General features: G+C 43.0%; 1 protein-coding gene across 1 annotated transcript in view; it reads right to left on the bottom strand.

Annotated features, from left to right (window-relative positions):
- Positions 1–18479, bottom strand: part of fbxl17 (F-box and leucine-rich repeat protein 17) — a 288681-nt gene that overhangs the window by 122333 nt on the left and 147869 nt on the right. The window lies entirely within an intron of this gene.

Below are 18479 nucleotides of genomic sequence, written 5' to 3'. Positions count from 1 at the left end.
AATAATCAATGTTTAAGTTAAATTTATTCATTCAGTCATGTATTATTTATTAAAGGGACAGCAAAGCCATCTAGTTCCATAATGAATGAATGAACGACTTTATTTTGACATGCTCAAAAATAAGTAGGAAGAATTGTACGCTTATATAATCATACCCCTTTTTCTCAGTATTCATGTCTCCTTTAAAAAGAAAATTGTCAACAACTATCCCAAACTTATTTACAGTAATACAGATAAATAAACAACAATCTTAGATATTAAATATACAAACCGCATCTACCCATCTATATTCAAGACAAGGCAGACTAATTAATTAATAGCACAAAAGATTTGAGGACAAATATGTATTTTTGAGATTGGGGGGAACTGTCCCTTTAAGAGTTTAACACTCAAAGCTCAGCTACTCAACTACCTCCACAGAGAGGGGTGTGGTAGGTTCAGATTTGATTGACAGTGGCCTGGAAGTATGATCAAACAACCCAACAACTGTCATCCCATTTGTTTCAAATACTGCTAAATCCATGCACGGATGTATGAAGCATCCTCTTTCTCTAACTGTCCACTTCAAACTTGCAAGGAGACAAAAAAAAAAAAAAATAGAAAACTCTGTAGTTAAATGACTGAAAATTGCATGTTTGTAAGACCTCATTGCTCATAGTAAGTAGCTGATTGAGTAAAAAAGGTTTTCAGGGCCTTTTAAGTCAAATATATATCAAAATGCTATCAATGAACTCCTTCCTCCCTGCACATCGTCTGACAGGTGACAGCAATGCATCCACTAACCTGTCAGTGATTTGTCTGATGTCTGATTTGTGTTATGATTCTGTGCCTTTAAATCATTTTCTGTGCCCTCAGTTTGGATTTGAGGGAGTGTGTTTGCTCAAAAGATGCTCAGTGCTTTGTCTCGTAGTGCCGCTTCACTATTTGCTGCTTTTAATAATCGCCACAGTCTTGGAACATATGATGAGACATACTGGTTTTGAAGTGCCCATGGGACGACATCTATAAGTCTGTCCACTCTTGATTAAAGGCTCTGTTTTTGCAATTTCCTTTTCCTCTTTAGAACACGCCATGTGAAAATACTTTTCTGACTCATTCCTCCAGCTGGTCTCTCTTGTCTCGCCTCTTCCATGCGTGTGTGTCTCACCCTCTCGAGTCGCAATGCTGATCAGAATGCGCAGATCTGTTTAGCTGAGTAGCATCACATGAGATGATTAAACACATACAATTGGTCTGAGTTTCCTGATCTGCTAAACCAGTTCTACAAATGCTGCTCAGGTGAAACAGAATTGCTCAATCAAAATTGACAGGTCTGTGTCCACAAAGTGTCTTTTCTCAAAGCCAGCATCTTTCTTCAATTGTTCCCAACGAGGAGAGCATGTTATGTGGCTGCTTTGACGAAAAGTGCCGAGCTAACATTAGTGTCAAGATATTGTTGTCATAGAAACATACCCACACACGCGTGTCATTTTTAAAAAAGCGCGGGGAGCCCTTTCTTATGAGGCGCTAGGATGAAACGCTCCCCAGCGCCCTGCCACCGCTTTCCTGCTGAAGAAAAATGTGATATGGACACCAGCTTTTATTGGTCTGGGTCCGGATTGAACTACGTCGGGGTCCTGCCCCAGGGGGTAGAGAGCGATAGCAAGTTAACAAGGAGGATGCATTATGGTCACTTTGCAAACAAGGGGGGTAGCATCCCCCATCAACCCCCTCAAGTCGCCTGCTGGTGATAACCCAATATTGGCCAATAATGCCGATGTATCAGTTGGGGTCTAATGAGCATGGCCCACTGTGAAAGGGGCCCTTTCAGCAGAGCATATAATCCATCTGAGAGGTCCTCTTCAGCCAGAGGGCCAGCACATTAATCAGGCCAATACATGCGCCATAAACCCTCTGTTGAGTGAATTTGAAATGGAAAAACAGAGCACAAGCGAAGAAGAAAATGCACTTAAGGGCACTTAATCACAGATGTGTCTCGTTGGTCTAAATCAGAAGTGAATGTGGACACACTGGAACTGCATGCGACCACGGATGTACCGGCGCTGTGGAGAGCAAAAAGCCACGGAGCCATTAATGATGAACAGCACACAGTGGCTCTTCCTTTTCCAGATTTAGTGCTTCAAGCAGTTCTTGAAATAATAATGGGTCAGAAAAGGGTCTTACCTGGGAGGACAGGGCTCACCTACTGTATAAGACTTCAGCCGAGGGCAGTGACAGAGATCTTAACTCTCTGAGCCACATGTGACCTTTCTTTTTTATGTTCTTTTTCTCTTGCCCCCCCCCCCCCCAATTTTCCCTGAATTCATGTTTTCTTTTGTTCCAGACTATTGCTGCTACAGGCTCTTATGGAAAATGAGCACACTGTTACATATCAAACAAAGGTCAATATGTGTGCGTGGAATATACTATATGTGTGTGTTTCTGTGTGTGTCTGCATGGAAAATGAAGTCATGTCACATCACAGAAAAAGGTCAGTATGACGTGTGCTTGAATGATCAGGTAGGACTTCCTGCAAGCAACTCATGCCTTTAGTATGAAGTAATACACATGACTCCATCTGCTATTAGAGCTCATTCACAGGATCAATAGTGCCAGTCACTGACGCACAAGCCCAAACATTTTTGAAACGTCACACAACTACCCAAAGAGAACTGTGGGGTGGCACTGTGCTCTGCAGTTGACTGGTAATATTTTAAATCTCTGTCTTTCACTGCACAGCAGATAAATTCATATTCATTCAAGATAATATAGCTATATATTCTACTGCTGTAGTGCCGGAGCCAGTAAACCAAGCATCCTTCAAGTGAATATTTATGTGTTTTGGCTAAACCCAAAGAAAGTAAACACAGTAGTCATCTTGTAGGTGTAACTACATCTGATGACTCTGCAAAATCACATTACAGCCGAGGAATATGAGGCCAGTTTGCATAATCAAGCACACCCAGTGGTGTTCACACCATTTCCTCGTGATTTTCCACAGATAGTTACTCTTCCATGCACTCCCATCCTGTACACACTGCTAAACAAATTTAAGAGTGTTGTCATTAACACAAATCACTTGATTTAAACATCAGTGAAACTTTATGGGATCCTCTGGAGCATCAAATGCAACACAGATTTACACCCTCACCCAAGAAATGGAAGAAATTTAAAGATGATCAAGAACCATCAGTAATATTAGTGTCATTGATGACACCAGTAAAAAAATAAAAAATAAAAAAAATAAAGGCATGTCATGATACCAAAAATACATTAGTCGATACAAATGCCAATAAAATTTCACAATGCTCGATAAGCAAGTCAAAACCACCTTAAACAAAAACATGCACTTACATTAATGTTATCTACAGTTAATTAACATAATCTTCCTCCATTGTTATTGTTCAGCACTTGTACATTTAATTTTATTTTCTATGTTTATTTAACCAGAAAAACCTCCGACAAACAGTGTGACAGACAACATAGAAAAAAAATACAGAATAAAAATGTACAGCTCTAACTACACATGATTACAAAGACCAGCTAAGACACACTATGACATCAGCATATCGAAGGTTGTGTACAAAAATCCTGCAACCGTGCCTTGTAACAGCCGAGACGAACCAATGAGTACAACTTTAAGTCCTTCTGTAGAAGATTTCACATATAAGGAGCTGCATACACGAATGCTCACTTACCAAACTCTGTAGGTACCCTGGGTACAGACAAGAAAAACATGTTCTGAGAACGGAGAGCATCGCCATTTTCAATTTTCATGCTGGACGTAGGCCAAGGATAGCTTCGTAATCAAGAGAATACCAATGGAAAAAGTCTACAAGATGTTACATGTAACGGCTGGTTTTTGTGGTAGCTTATTTGTCCCACCCATCTTCCACTGTAATTGGACGGGTGGATGACAGAAACAAGTGCAGCGTTTTACCCAAATTTGAACATTTTCCCACTCTCGTAGGCCAGGAAAAAGAAAAAAAAGTCAAACGTACAAAGAGGCAGCACTCTTCCTTTGGCATTAACGGCAGACTAGGACACTTGGAGGCATATATGCTGCCCCTTTAGGTCCACAGGGGCCATAGCTGCCATAGGTAACAGGAATGTGGTTCCTCTGGAATTACATCCCTGTTACCTATGGCGCTGGAGAGAAATGGGTACCATCAAATTTTCCGAATTTTGGCATCTACTTGGTTTCAAAGTATTTGTTCTGGTGACATCCCTACTCAGAGCTGCTTGATCTCTGAGCCATAAAGATTCTCATTTTTATCAGTTGAATAACAAATTCACAGTATTAATTCATCAGTCTAACAATCAACTTCATTTTAAATAAGGTGACTTAAATAAGGACTCACCCATTTTGTATTCCCACCCAGTCTTAAAGACGCATAATTTTCCATCTTCAATAAAGGACCTCGTGCCAGAAACTGTTGGAAAGTCCCTCTCTTTAAAATAGAAGGCAACATGTTGGCAACAAAGCAATAAGGTTACCTTGAGGGGAAAAAACGCTTTAAATTGAAAGCCAAGGGTCCACTGCTGACACCTGAGTTCCTTTTGATGGAGCCAAGACAAACTGTTTTTATTAAAACATCAAAAAAGGTTGAAAAGGAAATAATCTTGACATGTGTGAGCTGAACTAGCATTCAACTCCACTGGCCAATGTCAATGTACTGAGGTGTTTATTTCTGAAAGAAAAAAGGGGTGAAAAAAAAAAAAAAAAACAACAACTCTACCTGCATCGTCGACCTGGACCTGCAGAGGGAAGGAGCTGAAGTGAGGATAAAGGGGCCGAGAGGCTGGTCAAGGTCTTCAACCCCAGTGTAAACCAATTCTTCCCACATATATACAACAGCATGTGCAGACATGCAAGCACACGCACACCGAGGAAACTGAACAGACAGCTAAAGGACCTACTTGCTACTCCTGTTTTAACTAAAAACCATGAAACTAGATTCATATTTTTATCTGCGCGCACAGTACATGACAGAAACTAAATTAAAGCAGTCTGGTGTGCTGTGGCCTGTGCACTCATCTCCCACCTATTTGATTGCTGTAGCTCCTCTCTGGCTCGGGTCAAAGTGTCATTTGGCTCAGAGTTATTCAGTATAGGATACTCCTACACCTGTAGGCTCTTATTAGCCTTTATCGTACACCCTGCCCCTACTTGCCCCATGTGTGGGGAGTGAAAATAGGACTGTGAACATGATAATTGATAACCCCCCAGGGCTGAGGAATCAGTGCCAGTGTGTGAATGTGGTTTCATCATCCCGCAGATCAAAACAGATGAAGGTGCCAAGTACATTGAGGATGGTGTGTTTGATCATAAGGAGTCCTGATGTAGTTAAAGGGACAGTTCAGATCTTTTGAAATGGGGTGATATGAGGTACTTATCCATAGTCAGTATACCTACAGTAGATTGCAGTCGGCGCACTCCCAGGTTGGAGAAGCAGGAAGGAGTACAACCATGGTGGCTAAGAAACTGCTGTGGATAGGTAAAGTGTACGCTATACCTTACCCCAGACAGCCCTATCCAACCATAGACTTGTATAAAGATGGATGACATGTCTCCACTTACCCCCACTGAACACAAGTGAAGCTAAAGTATCCCTGATACTGCTGCTGCCATTTTGTTCTGGTGATGTCATTTGGAGCCAGAGTCTGCGCTATAGAGATCTACCGCCCATACACCCATCAGACCGATCACAAGCAGCACCACTGAATGCGGACCCACCGATTGGCTCGCAATTGTGTTGTAAGATCCCCATTTTATTGCATGAAAAAAATAATTAAAATCAAACGTATCAGAAACTTTCTTTGGGAAAAATGTATTTGATGTGTACTTATGTGTACTACCTTTACTGCAGCCAGCCACCAGGGGGCGACTGAGATGTTCCAGCTTCACGTTTGGGGAGCTGTCACGTTGTCTATCTTTATATACAGTCTATGTTTCCAAAAGGCCATCAACGGCTTCCCCAAGGTCACACAATAACACAAACTAACTGATGGAGGCAGCAGTAGACCAGCAGCTCCTGTGTCCAGCAGTGTTAAATTACTGTTTGTTTCTTAATGTAGTCTGGCTTTCAACAGAGCGATATCTGGTTCCCTGTCAGAAAATGCTGTCTGATGACAAGGTAAAGTTGTAAAAATATTTGCAATATATTATAAACTTAAACTGATTTTGGTGGGTGGCTAAAATACGTTTTGTTGCTGAGACCTTCACAGCATTACATTGCTTAGCCTCCATTTCCATGGGCAGTACACCAACCTCATCAACTACAAGTGAACCACTGAGCAAACAGGAAGATAGCTGCCTCACACAGCTAACTGCCTTGGACACATCTCAACAGGCTCAGCCGAACAATCTGGAGTTTAGTGTGTTGCTATTTTTCATGAATGCAGGTAGGTCGTCACTGACCACAACAACAGACCTGTTTGAATGACTGAACAAATCATTGCAGCAACTTGGAGGTCTGCAACTAGACCAAGCAATACTTTCATTATCATTATGTGTATGCAGTGTTAGCCTTGCTTGGCAATGCACAATAGCTCACCACTTGAGACACTAATTTCATTATTTTATGTGATCGTTCATGCATCATTTATTCATATATCAATATTGTGACGTGTTTCAGTTTGGAAAGATATCCCTGCAATATTGTGATATTGATGTCATATCGCTGTCATATTTTAAAGTTCAACAAAGTATCTTTCATCCTGTCCAGCCTACTTTTAACTTTCAACTCCTCCACTCTCCTGTCTTCTCCATCATTTTATCCGCCCTCTTCCTTCTCTGTTACCACTTCCCTGTATGGCAGCATGATGGAGTGGGGATGTCTATAGAGAGGTATGACAGTTGGATCGTTGGCTGTCACATAGACTGATGTCCATCTCTGCCCGCTCAGACAATTCTGACAGCTTAACAATGAACGTCTCAATGTCCAAACACCAGGCACGCCAACGTGTATACATGTACACATACACAATCGCAACGCGGTGATGGAGAGCGATAGGTAGGCAAACAGGCAGTCATGCATGGGTAAACACAAACATAAATACTCTGCTACACAGACAGATTAGCCCTGTGAATCTATTCTGGTGGTAAATACGATGGGAACGCACATCAGAGTGCTACATGATATGAAAGGTAACCCCACTTGAAACGAAAACATGCCAGGTTTTCCAAGGTAAGCAAACACTGTTTTCAACACTTCGATATATTGGTTTCAGTATTGCTTCTGAAGAACAGCCAAGCAAAACATCCCAGCTGCCAAAGCACTTGAACTAAATATCCTAAAGTTAAAAATTCAGAGAAATGCCCCCACTACCATAGTTTGACTGTGTTGTAAAAAACTGAGCTTCACAACTTTCTGTCTCGAAATGCTTGAGTTTAAACACAGGGAACACCACTTTACTTTCCTTTAACATGCCAGAGTCCAGAGTTTTTGTTTTGTTTTCAGCCTTAATGAGCTTACTCCAATGTCATTTGCAATTTCATTTCAGCAAGATTTTCAGTACACAGTTAGAAAGCAATAGTTGACAAAACAATTTCATCACAAGTTCCATTTAGTTTTTAAGCTTCCTTAGCAGATGGAGTTTGCCTAGTTGACATGGTTTTATTATAGTTTGTAGAGGTTTTAAATTTCCATTTTCTGAGCACGTTTAAGTCCCTTTCACATGTGCACTGCAACCCTGCATTATTGTATGTGAGAACACAAATGTCTGGACATTAAACTGACTTTACCCTGTCAACTCCCTGGTAAAAAGTCATCGTAATGTCCAACTGAGCCATTGTGTGAATAGAGCAGGTCATCGTCCGGAGAATTCACGACAAGCAAGTGGGCCTGTTAATGACGTTTTTATTATGCAACTGGCTAAAAACTGAAGGAAACAAACATCCGAGGGTGAAGAAGAAGGGTTATTTACAAGAAGACGCCAATGAAAATGTCTAACTGAAGAGACGATGGAATCTGTCTTACACCCTACATCTGCAGAGGAAGATCATGTGATCGATCAAAAGCTCCAGAACAGCATTCGAATTCAAAAAAGCACAAACAGCAAGCAGCAGAAGTGACCCACCATTCGACATTGGCACACCGGGAGGATGGAAACATAGGGGTCAGCGGGGATGAACCACCTGCCGCATTCAAGCCAACACGCCGTCTGCAGTCATTTCGACTTGGCCAGCAGACTTCACTACAAGCTGATTGGCTGCTCAAACAGGTGATGTGCTTCATGTTATAAAACCAGCCACCAGCAATTTGATACTTGATGATACTTATGCAACTTGTTACATGTTACATGTTACAACCTACTTTAAACACTCATTAAACAAATATACAGGTAGGATATTGGATATAAATGTATGATGTTTGTTTTAATCTTGAAATCTTGAATCCTTTAACAGGACAGGTACCTGCAGGGGTGTGTTTTCTTTCACTCCCAGTGTTTACAGTTGGACAGGGGTTTGGTAGCCTTCCTACCAGCTCAGCTTCTTCAATAATAGATGCCTATAAGACGTTACTGCTCTATCTCCGGCTAGGGGGCTGTGAGCCAGTGGTTGAGATGGCTTGTGGAGGGTTATTCATAGACTGCGCGCACACACGTACACACACTCATACACACACACATATGCATGCATGCACGCACTCCCCATTTCACCCATGCAATCCTGCTCTCCTCTCCCAGCTGCACTATTAAACTGAAGAATCTCGGGAAGTGAAATGAAACTAGTAAATCTCGACTGCTTTTATGATTGACTCGATATGATTTGTATTATAATTTGGACACAGCGCTCCTTCTCTCTCTCCCGCTGCCTCCCACCAACGCACTCCCTATCCCCTTCTCGCTCCTTTCATTACTTAGATTGGCTCTTGTGAAATAGGCCATAGGGTCTTCATAACGTGCATATGTCCATATGTATACACACATAAGCACAAAAAGGGCCTTGCATGCAGAGATACACACATCCATACAATTTATAATCTCCCCATCCTTTACTGGGCAGGTCTACAAGCAAGCTGAGGGCAATAGACGGTGGACGGCTCTTAACCGTTTAGAGCGTCTCGGCTTGTGGACCGGGGGAGAAAGCATGAGTGAAATGTGGAGATGAGATGAACTGTTATAGAGGAAAACTGAGATCTGACAATCCAATCAGACCCCTCCCCGGTCAGAATGGGCTGAGCTCATAAATTAATGTATGAGAAAGCCTGGAGAGATAACCAATGGGCATAAGGACCTTAGAGAGGCGGGGAGAATCATTATATCGACTAAGTGATGGACTAACTGACAGACTGACTGACAGACTGATGGAGCGACTGTCTGAATAGACCCTTTGAAATGCAGGCAGTTTGAAGTTGGAAGTCTCGGGGTCTTTGACCATCAGAGTCTGAACAGACAAAAGGCGGGAGAGGGCAGCTTATTCGACTACAGGCCCTTTAGCCTTCTGTGGCTTCATCAAAAGAAATGATAACCACATCTCCGACTTCCTCTCTACTTGGCTGATGTGCCCTTGGGCGACACTTTCCTTGCTGCTCTCCCTCTGTTTGTGAGTGCATCTGTAGAAAATGAAGGCCAAGTCCTAAGTGCTGGCCCGGCCTTTCTACTTCAGACTCAGATCAGGGGCCAAAACACCTGCAGTATCCTCTCTCTGAAATTACCTTTGCCTTTGCCACTGAGCCAATGAGAACTCAAAACTGGTCTTATCTATAGAGCAGCAGAGCGCCGGCTTCACCCTCAGTCGCCTTCTGAGCCTTACTTTGAAGACAGCATTAATGTACAGACAGTTTACACAAATGTTGCTGTGAGTGACACTATATGCTCTGAGACTGAGTATTGTGACTTCCTGAAAGAAGAGTCCATCCTCGTCACGGTCATCCAAAGTTAGAATCCAGCTCTCTCGGACATCCTTCTCCTTCCGTCTTCCCAGTCTCTAACCATTCCATCTTTCCCAGTACAGCAGAAAATAATCCTTAAAAAGTGAAATCCAATCTCTCAGGTCCCTCTCTGCAGCGAGAACCGACTCTGGCCGAGCTTCTGACACAGCCACAGAAGGGCCTGCAGCCACACATCTGTCTACAAAGCCAAATGACTCACAGATGCCTGGGCCCAGTTACCTGCTGGGGCCCCATGTCTGTCCCAGTTGCTGACCACAGGAACACACATGTACATACTTTTACACAAGGACACAGACAGAGTGACAAATACACACCTGCTACCCTGAACACTGACACACACACTCACTCACCAGTTCTGCTTTTCCAGTCTCCTGTGGATGGCAAGCGTTCTTTCAACATCCCTTCCTGCCAATATCAGCTCTTTTTAACAGAATAGGAGCAAATCATTCAGTCTATATTCTGTGGTGAGAGGCCAAGGTAAACTGGGCCTGTGGAGGCAATGGAATAGGAGCCGCTGGCACCATGAGGAGAGGAGAGGAAAGGAGAGGAGAGGAGAGGAGAGGAGAGGAGAGGAAAAGGAGACATGTTTTTTTGGTTTTCAAGTCCCTTTATTAAAAAGGGAAAAGTTGATATAACAGAAAACAGGGGTAAAAGAGGAGAGAAGAGGAGATGTGGCAAAAGAAATGAGAGAATAAGGAGGCAAGAGGAGATATAAGAGAGAAGAAAGGAAAGGAGAGGAAAAGGGGAGGAGGAGTGAGGAGAAGGCAGGAGAGCAGATAAGAGGGAGAAATGTCAGAGGAGAGGAAAAAGGGGAGAAGAGATATAAGAGTAGTGGTTTGGGGGTTTTTTCTGGGAGAGAGGAGAAGGAGAAGAAATGTAGGAGGAGAAGAGAGGAGAGGAAAAGGGAAAGAAGAGGAGAGAGGCAAAGAGAGGAGAGGTGATAAAAGAGGAAAGGAGTGGGGGAACTATAAGAAGAGATGAGAGGAGAGAAGAGAGGAGGAGAAGGAGATAAGAGGAAAGGAGATACAGGAGGAGTTGAGGGGAAGAGGGGTCAAGGGGAGAGGATAGGAGAGAAGAGGAGGAGATATAAGAGAAGAAGAGAGGAGAGGAGAGGAGATAAAAAAGGAGAGGAGATATAGCAAGGGGAGAGGAGAGAAGAAGGAGATTAGAAGAGATATAAGAGGAGAAGAGAGGAGAGAAGAGGAGAAAGGGAGGGGGAGGAGAAAGGTGAAGGCAAGTGAGGAAATAAGAGGAGAGGAGTGGAGGAAATATAAGAGGAGTGGAGAGGAAAAAGAGGAGAGGAGAAGGAGATAACAGGAGAGGAAATACAGGAGGAGTAGAGGGGAGAGGAGATATACAAGGAGTCAAGGGGAGAGGAGAGGAAAAAAGGGTAGAGGAGAGGAGAGGAAAGGAGAGGAGAGGAGAGGAGAAGGGGGTGTGGCACAGGAAGCACATTAACTCTATCTGTATGGTAATACTATTACCTCCCATCTGATCAGCATGGTCCCCTCCACACTCACTGGCTACCTTCTAGCTTTCATTAGCAACATGAATTATGGATCTGCCCTCGCATCAAAATGCTAAGCATTATGCGATTTGTGATGCAGTTTTCTACATTCTTCTCTCTCTTTCTTCCCTGTCTCTCTCCTATCTTCCTCCACTTCACTCTCCCGGTCTTTTCCCAAACCGCCACAGACTACGATTACTGCACAACTATTAGGGGCTGTGCTGAACAAATTTCCATACCATCATATGCCCCTTGAGATATTGATAGTGAAGAATTTGCTGATTTTGTATGCGCGCACACACACACACACATACACACATCATGCAAAACAAAGATTTTTAGCTGCGAGATGTGACGGCACTGAAAACTGTCAGGATGCAGCTGGGACAGAGGGATGGATGAACAAAATAAGGAAATTCTATAGACAGAAATAATGATGAAAAAGGAGTGAGGAAATGTGGAGAGACAAGAGAAGAGATATGGACTTAAAGGGAGAAAGAGCCAGAAGGAAGGAGGGGGGGAAAGATTGAGCTCGCCTGTCTCATGCTACTAGACGTGAAGCCACATCAATAAGCCCGGTGCGAAGCAGGTTTTTAGAGGATACATCAGTGGAGAGACTGAAACTGGACACTGTGCAATAACAGCTCACTAAAAACATTACAGCCCCTCATAAAGAGCCCAAACCTGCTTTAATAGCTGCTGATATGTTTCCTTTGGCCTAACTCTGGGGAAAGGGGACACATCAGAAAAGACAGGAAGACAGCGGGTTTGTGTGTGCACTAATACAGGTCAACGGATCTGTCTTCAGCTAGATGATCCGTACGACTTTTCTGTAAAACCCCAAACCGAGTTCATCTGTCCGTCCAGCCGTTCTTTCGTTAACGGAGTCACAAATAGCCCAGCTGCGGTCGGGTGAATGACATCAACCTCTCATTGACTGTTTTACGAGCTCCTCTGACCAGCGTGAGAAACCATGGTCCTCTAACCTCATGGAGGTACAGCCCAAAGACCCGGCTGAAAGTACACATGCACAAACACACACTCCTCAACAGGGAGGAGGTACACTAAAAGTAAATGTGCACACACACACACAAAAACACGACTGAACAGCAGCGGCCCAGACCGCACATACTTTCCCATGTTGATGGTGGAGTTACAAAGTTTTACAAGCTGAGCTTCTCCTCCTCGCCGCATTTCTGGGTAAAACACAAGATCTTTTTTGGAAACACACACCAAAGCAGCCTTTTAACTGATGATTCAGATTGTTATGGTTGGAATGTGAACTGAGAGCAAACACACATCACAGAGAGCTTTAGCTATCGCCCGATTTGTCTTTCTCCCCCTCCTCGCAAACACATAAAGCATCATCAGGTTACAACAGCAGGAGAAGGTCAATCAAAAGGCAAAGAATACACAGGCACAGGAGCAATGTGTTTCAGAGACAGACAAAAGGTGTGCTCAGACTGAATGTGAAGCCAATATAAGAAAAGATGAGTCCATGTGAGTTGAATGTGTCTCAACTTTAGCAAAAAAAAAAACTGCTCATGCTGTTGTCTGACTCATGAACACAGAGACAAGAGACGGGGGATTGAGAAAACACTCCAAATGTCAAAGTCGTGCAAATAAGGCAACAAAAAAATAGAGCTTTGGCTTCATCTGAACGCAACATAATACAGAGAGAGAAATAAAGACAAAGTAATGGACAGAGGTGGAAGGATGGTCCTGCACTTAAAGTACAGCAGACTGACACAATTTGTGCATCTAATCATGTTTCGTTATTTTATTTTTCAAAGTCAAAAGTACACCCACGCTGTCGTGATAACTGCAGTGCTGCAAAACTGCACTTTTGACAAGCCAACCACAGGTGATGACGATCAACCGCCACCACCACAATGTTCATGTTTTTGTTTTTGTTGTTTTAATGGGAGTGCCATGTATTTACACCATGCTGAAAATCACACTAAAACATTACTTAATACTAGAATACTAGCAGTTCTAATGCGTAACAGAGAACGTTGACAAAGCTGCTCTGAGAATTACCTCCTGAAGTCCTAACAATTATCCAGACAGACACACTGGAAGCCCGTTATCGACACCACTAATCTAACACTACAGCTACAACAGGCCACTGAAACAGAGCGGTAGAGAGAAGAGGGCAAACAGACAGAACAAGATTTTGAAAAGTTCAGGCGGACAATCCTCTCTCTTACCTTTAAAATCCACTCTGCAAACTGCACCACACTGCACAACCCCCATCTCTTTAGATTCAGCTGGAACCATCCACGCTCAGCCTTTAAATCATCCCTGATGCCATTTTAACCATCACTTTTACAAGGGTCACTTTGTGTGAAAGAGTCGGAGTCACTCAGTGAAATGAGGTAGCCTGACGTGAGCCTGCAACACTGTGTACAATGGTTACACACACCACTTCCTGAGTGTGACAAACATCAACACTTGAAACAAACAGAGTTGGGCTCATGAGTTTCTTGCAGTTTCAAAATATATTGACATAAAACAGTTTGCTTACCTCACAGTTACTTAGCAAACATATTTATATGATGACTCTCTGCACATAAAAACATGAATGGGCAAAACAGAAGGGATTTCCTGCATGTTGCATTGCATTTTGGGTGATATTTGGGTTTCACTCTTCCAGCTCTGAGGGCCGAATGCTGTGAACTTAACCTGCATAATTTATAGACTGGGCCAACACTTCATGACGCGGGATAACATCCAGTTTTGATGGGGATTCCCTGAGGGCTGACAGGACTGAAACTGCCAGAGTGGGATCCTGCCACAAAGGAGTAGCGCAAGAGAGCACATAAGTGAGTGAGAGAAAGGCAGGAAGAGACCTAACGCCTACCCTCTGCGTCATCATCCCTCCTCGTCTTTACTCCCAGGGGAGCTGGCTAAAAGACAGACAGGGATATGGGGCTCTTTTTTCCCCTTCATCTTTTGATAATCCCATCTTTTTTTTGTATTTGACGTTCCTCTCTATGCTCACTGAACAAATCCCCTGTCCCTGCCCCCCTAATCGCATTACCTCCTAAGGTGTAGTGCACTCTGGGTAACTGGACCTCACCAGAGCCAGCACAGTACTCCACCACGACCCAGTACTGGCTGCCAGCAAAACATGTATGCACATAGTCACACACTTGACTCCCTCCAAGACACATACAAATGAACACTTACACACACACACACACACACACACACACACACTCCAAAAAAAAAAAAAAAAAAAAAAAAAAAAGAGGGAAGAGACTCCAAGTTGCCTCCTGCCAAAGCGACTGACTAATACTGTGATGGTACAGGGCCGCCAGTTGGTTCAGGCTACACACTGGCAACAGGAGCAGCATCACACCTGACTACAGCAGCACATGACCCAACTACCTCTGAGTGAGCCAGCTGAGTGCAGATCTCAGGACAGAAGCACTGATTTCTCCGCCCGTCTTTCTGTTACTGCACAAGACAGATGTGAAAAAGTGAGACGAGAGGATGAAAGAACAGAAAGAAAAAGAGGTGGGGCGGAGGGAGAGGAAGAGATGAAAAGATATGGAGCCAAAGCTGGGAGAGAAGTGTGGGTGGCGTCCAAGAGCTACTAAAATCGTTCTTCATGTGGAGCTAATAAATATAAGTGAGGTATTAAAAATGAACTTGATCAGATCAGAGAGAACGGAGCACGTAAAAGGAAAGACATAAAAGGGAAGAAAACGGTGAGGAGAGTGTGGGCTCAGTTCCTCTTTCCATAGCAACACCAAAATGTTTCTCAAACATCTTTGAGAGCAAAACCTCCCTGTTTGCTATGCATGACAGTAGACAAATTGAAATCTCTTGTTGTGCATCAAAGCTGAAATAAGCACAGTTTTGAGAGAAATAACCTAAATAAGGGGGGGGGGGTAATGAGGAAATGTTTGGTTTTCTTACCTGGATTTGATGCAGCAACATCAGCAGAAACATGAAAAAGACAAAGAGAGACACAGAAGTTACTTAAATGTTTATACAAACAGGCTAATATAAATATTCATAAGTGTGTGTTGATGTGTTTCCAGCCTCCCTGCCTGACTGTCTGTCCATTGGGAATATTTGTTCCATGTTGCCTTGTGTAAACATGACCATGAAAACCTCTCCTGATTTTGAAGTCTGTATGAAAGTTGGCGATTCACAATCACACTTAACCAAAGCGCTCGCCACACAGGAAGAAATACTTTATTTTGTAGAACAGTGCTCGTGTCTTAAAAGTGAGTGATTTATTTCCAGTTGCCATCGCTCTATGTGTTGGCGCGTTCTGTGTACAGTCCAGCACACTGTAAGAAACGAAAAAAAAAGAGTTTGGAGCTTAATACTGATAACACAGGAGGCTGATTAAAGGCATAAATGTGCATAATAATGAGAAAACACCAAAAAACAGATTAAGTCTGTTTCCAGTCAAATAGTAATTGAGGTAAACTGCAGGATAATGTCAAAATACATCTCTGCCATTACTGAAACTGTTCTAAAACTAATTTTGACAACTTTTCACAGATTCACTCTGGTTTTAGTGTGTCACCTCGCTATGTTTGTGTTTTCTCAGTGCTGTGTCTTTTTGTTGCCTGCTGTTTAAGTTCTGGTACCTGGGGTCTCGTTTACAAAACAATGCGTAGGATCCAGACTAATAGCGACGTACGAGGTGTAGAACAGTAACAGTATCTCTCATTCATACTTTCTGGACTTGTCAAAATCTAAATGATTATTGGACATTGATTTTAATACATTTTCTGTGGTTTTTGGAGTCAAACTTACCCCTTCCCCACTAATTACAATTTTCAGAGTAGTTCCAGAGAACCTACCTCCTCCTAGATACTACTCAAATGCTGTTGCCTTTGCCTCCTGAATTGCTAGATGCCTTATACTTACTAAGTGGAAGCAGGAGGCTTCTGGAGACAGTAAGGTGTACGCTGGGTGGCTCTACAGGTAAACTTAACAGGACAAAGCAACCATTTCTGACATATATAAAAACACTAAAACTGTGTACCAGGAGCGACTGCTCTGAGACAAAAGGGAGGCTGAACTTCCCCTAAAATTTCATAGAGGAAATGGTCAAATATACACCATTGAATTTACATTAAGATAAGAATTTACATTGCATTAAACGTGTGCCAGGATGCATTTAACATCATGACTAGGATGTTCAAACATCAGCTGTTTATCAGCAGTTTTCACACGCAACCTCCCAGTCAAACATTCTGTGTCAGCACGGTGGACGCGGAGCCTCCAAGCATTCCTATGAGACAGCGCTGAGCAGGTTTTTTTAATGCGAGACGGTCATTGGATAAATGCGACAAAATCGTCACTTCCAGGGAGGCTCAGCTTCCCTGGGACCCAATGGAGCGGTAGGCGGGAGCGGACGCTCGCTGTATGCATGATGATTGGAGGAATTGTCTATAAGGCCGAACCCCTTTGTGATTGACAGTGCTTCGCATTTCGAGCTCAGTCCTATGCTGATATTTGTGAGTGGAGTCTTCTGACAGAGTGCCGTTAGGAGTTCCTTATTTCCATAAGCGATATAGCTCATTTTCACCGTTTGTACACAATTCAGGTGTTTAAACTCATCTGAAAATCTTTGAGGTGTGTTTTGCTGTGGTTCTATGGCATTAGTGTGGTTGAAAATCAGCTTCAATTAAATGTTCCTTTTATAAGTTACTGCCTCGCTACAATATGACAGATTTTATGATGTAAACTTAAAGTGAGCTTCCCCTGTTTGAAAGACCAGCAGCCGTCACTGCTGTGTACGTACGGACAGAAGCCAAAAATAGCTTGTACCAAAAAATATTCAACAATTTCTACAATCAGGCTTCCAGCTTCCTGTCTCTGTGCATGTGTCAAAGTTTCTCACATCAAGTCTGTTTTCACAGATCACAACTTTTGCATGGGAAGTGGTGTAAGTACACTGCCATACACTTACAATGGGTTATAAGTAATGATTGAGAGGAATTATTTCTGTATGAGTCTATACATTGTTTTTACTATACAGAAAATCCTGTATAGTTTATCTTTAAATAACAGTATGTGTCTAAACATTAAGTCAACCAAAAGAAGTTCCAAATGTGTACACGACTGTTGAGCCAACTCTGTGCGATGTTATTTTTCTTTCCAAAGTAATCTGAGTGTGTCATCACCACTAATTTCACAAGAACATATTAATGAGAAACTCCTACAGGTACAGTGAACTGAAAGGTTGGGAGATAAACAACTAATTAGAAGAGGCTCTGAGTGTCACCCTAATTGATGTTTGGTAAAGACGAAGCCACCACCTCTCCACTTTTCAAAACATTTTAAAAACCAAAACATGTTGACGGCCAATGTGACCTGCGAGGCCAGATTAAATCAAAAACTTCTCACAGGCACAGAAAGAGGTTGATGAACAACGGGGACAAGGTGCGAGATGTCAAAACTATAAACAACAATCATGCCGGTGACAGCTACTGTAGGAGGGGACGAGGCGTGGAAACTACTGATGCACACAAACAGGCGAAAAGCACACTCGCACAGCCAGACAGGGGGAAAGCACATGCTCACTGACACACGGAGACAAACACACACACACACACACACACACACACACACACACACACACACACACACTCGCACACATGCAATCACACAACAACTCTCTGTTGGCTTTCAAAACAAAGGTATTAATCATCATTACACACGTACACACAAACGCAGAACACGGGTGGGCCGGGGGTTGGTGTGCCTTCGGGACTCGTCAAAGAGACACACTGACACCTCAGTGCAGCCTTTACTGCTGCTGTCATAGCAACCAAGGTCAAGTGGTCTAAAGCTGTGCGTGCACGCGCATGAGAAGGAATTGTAACACGCTCCCAGAAGAACTGGTAGGAAATAATGAGCTAGTCGCTGTCAGGATGGAGAAGGAAGACAACACAAATCCCTCAGCTGAGCAGTACGGTGCTACCTGTCTACACCTACAAGCAGCTACACACCCCATAATATTTCACCAGACAAGACTGTTGAGCGACAATTAAGCCTCCAAACAGTACTCAACAAGCTGGAGCTGAAGGTTGCTAGTTATACGCCGGCTGATGCTATTC

Source organism: Epinephelus lanceolatus, chromosome 9 (assembly GCF_041903045.1).
Source record: "Epinephelus lanceolatus isolate andai-2023 chromosome 9, ASM4190304v1, whole genome shotgun sequence".
NCBI classification, from domain to species: domain Eukaryota; kingdom Metazoa; phylum Chordata; class Actinopteri; order Perciformes; family Serranidae; genus Epinephelus; species Epinephelus lanceolatus.
This window is presented reverse-complemented; position numbering and strand designations above follow the sequence as displayed.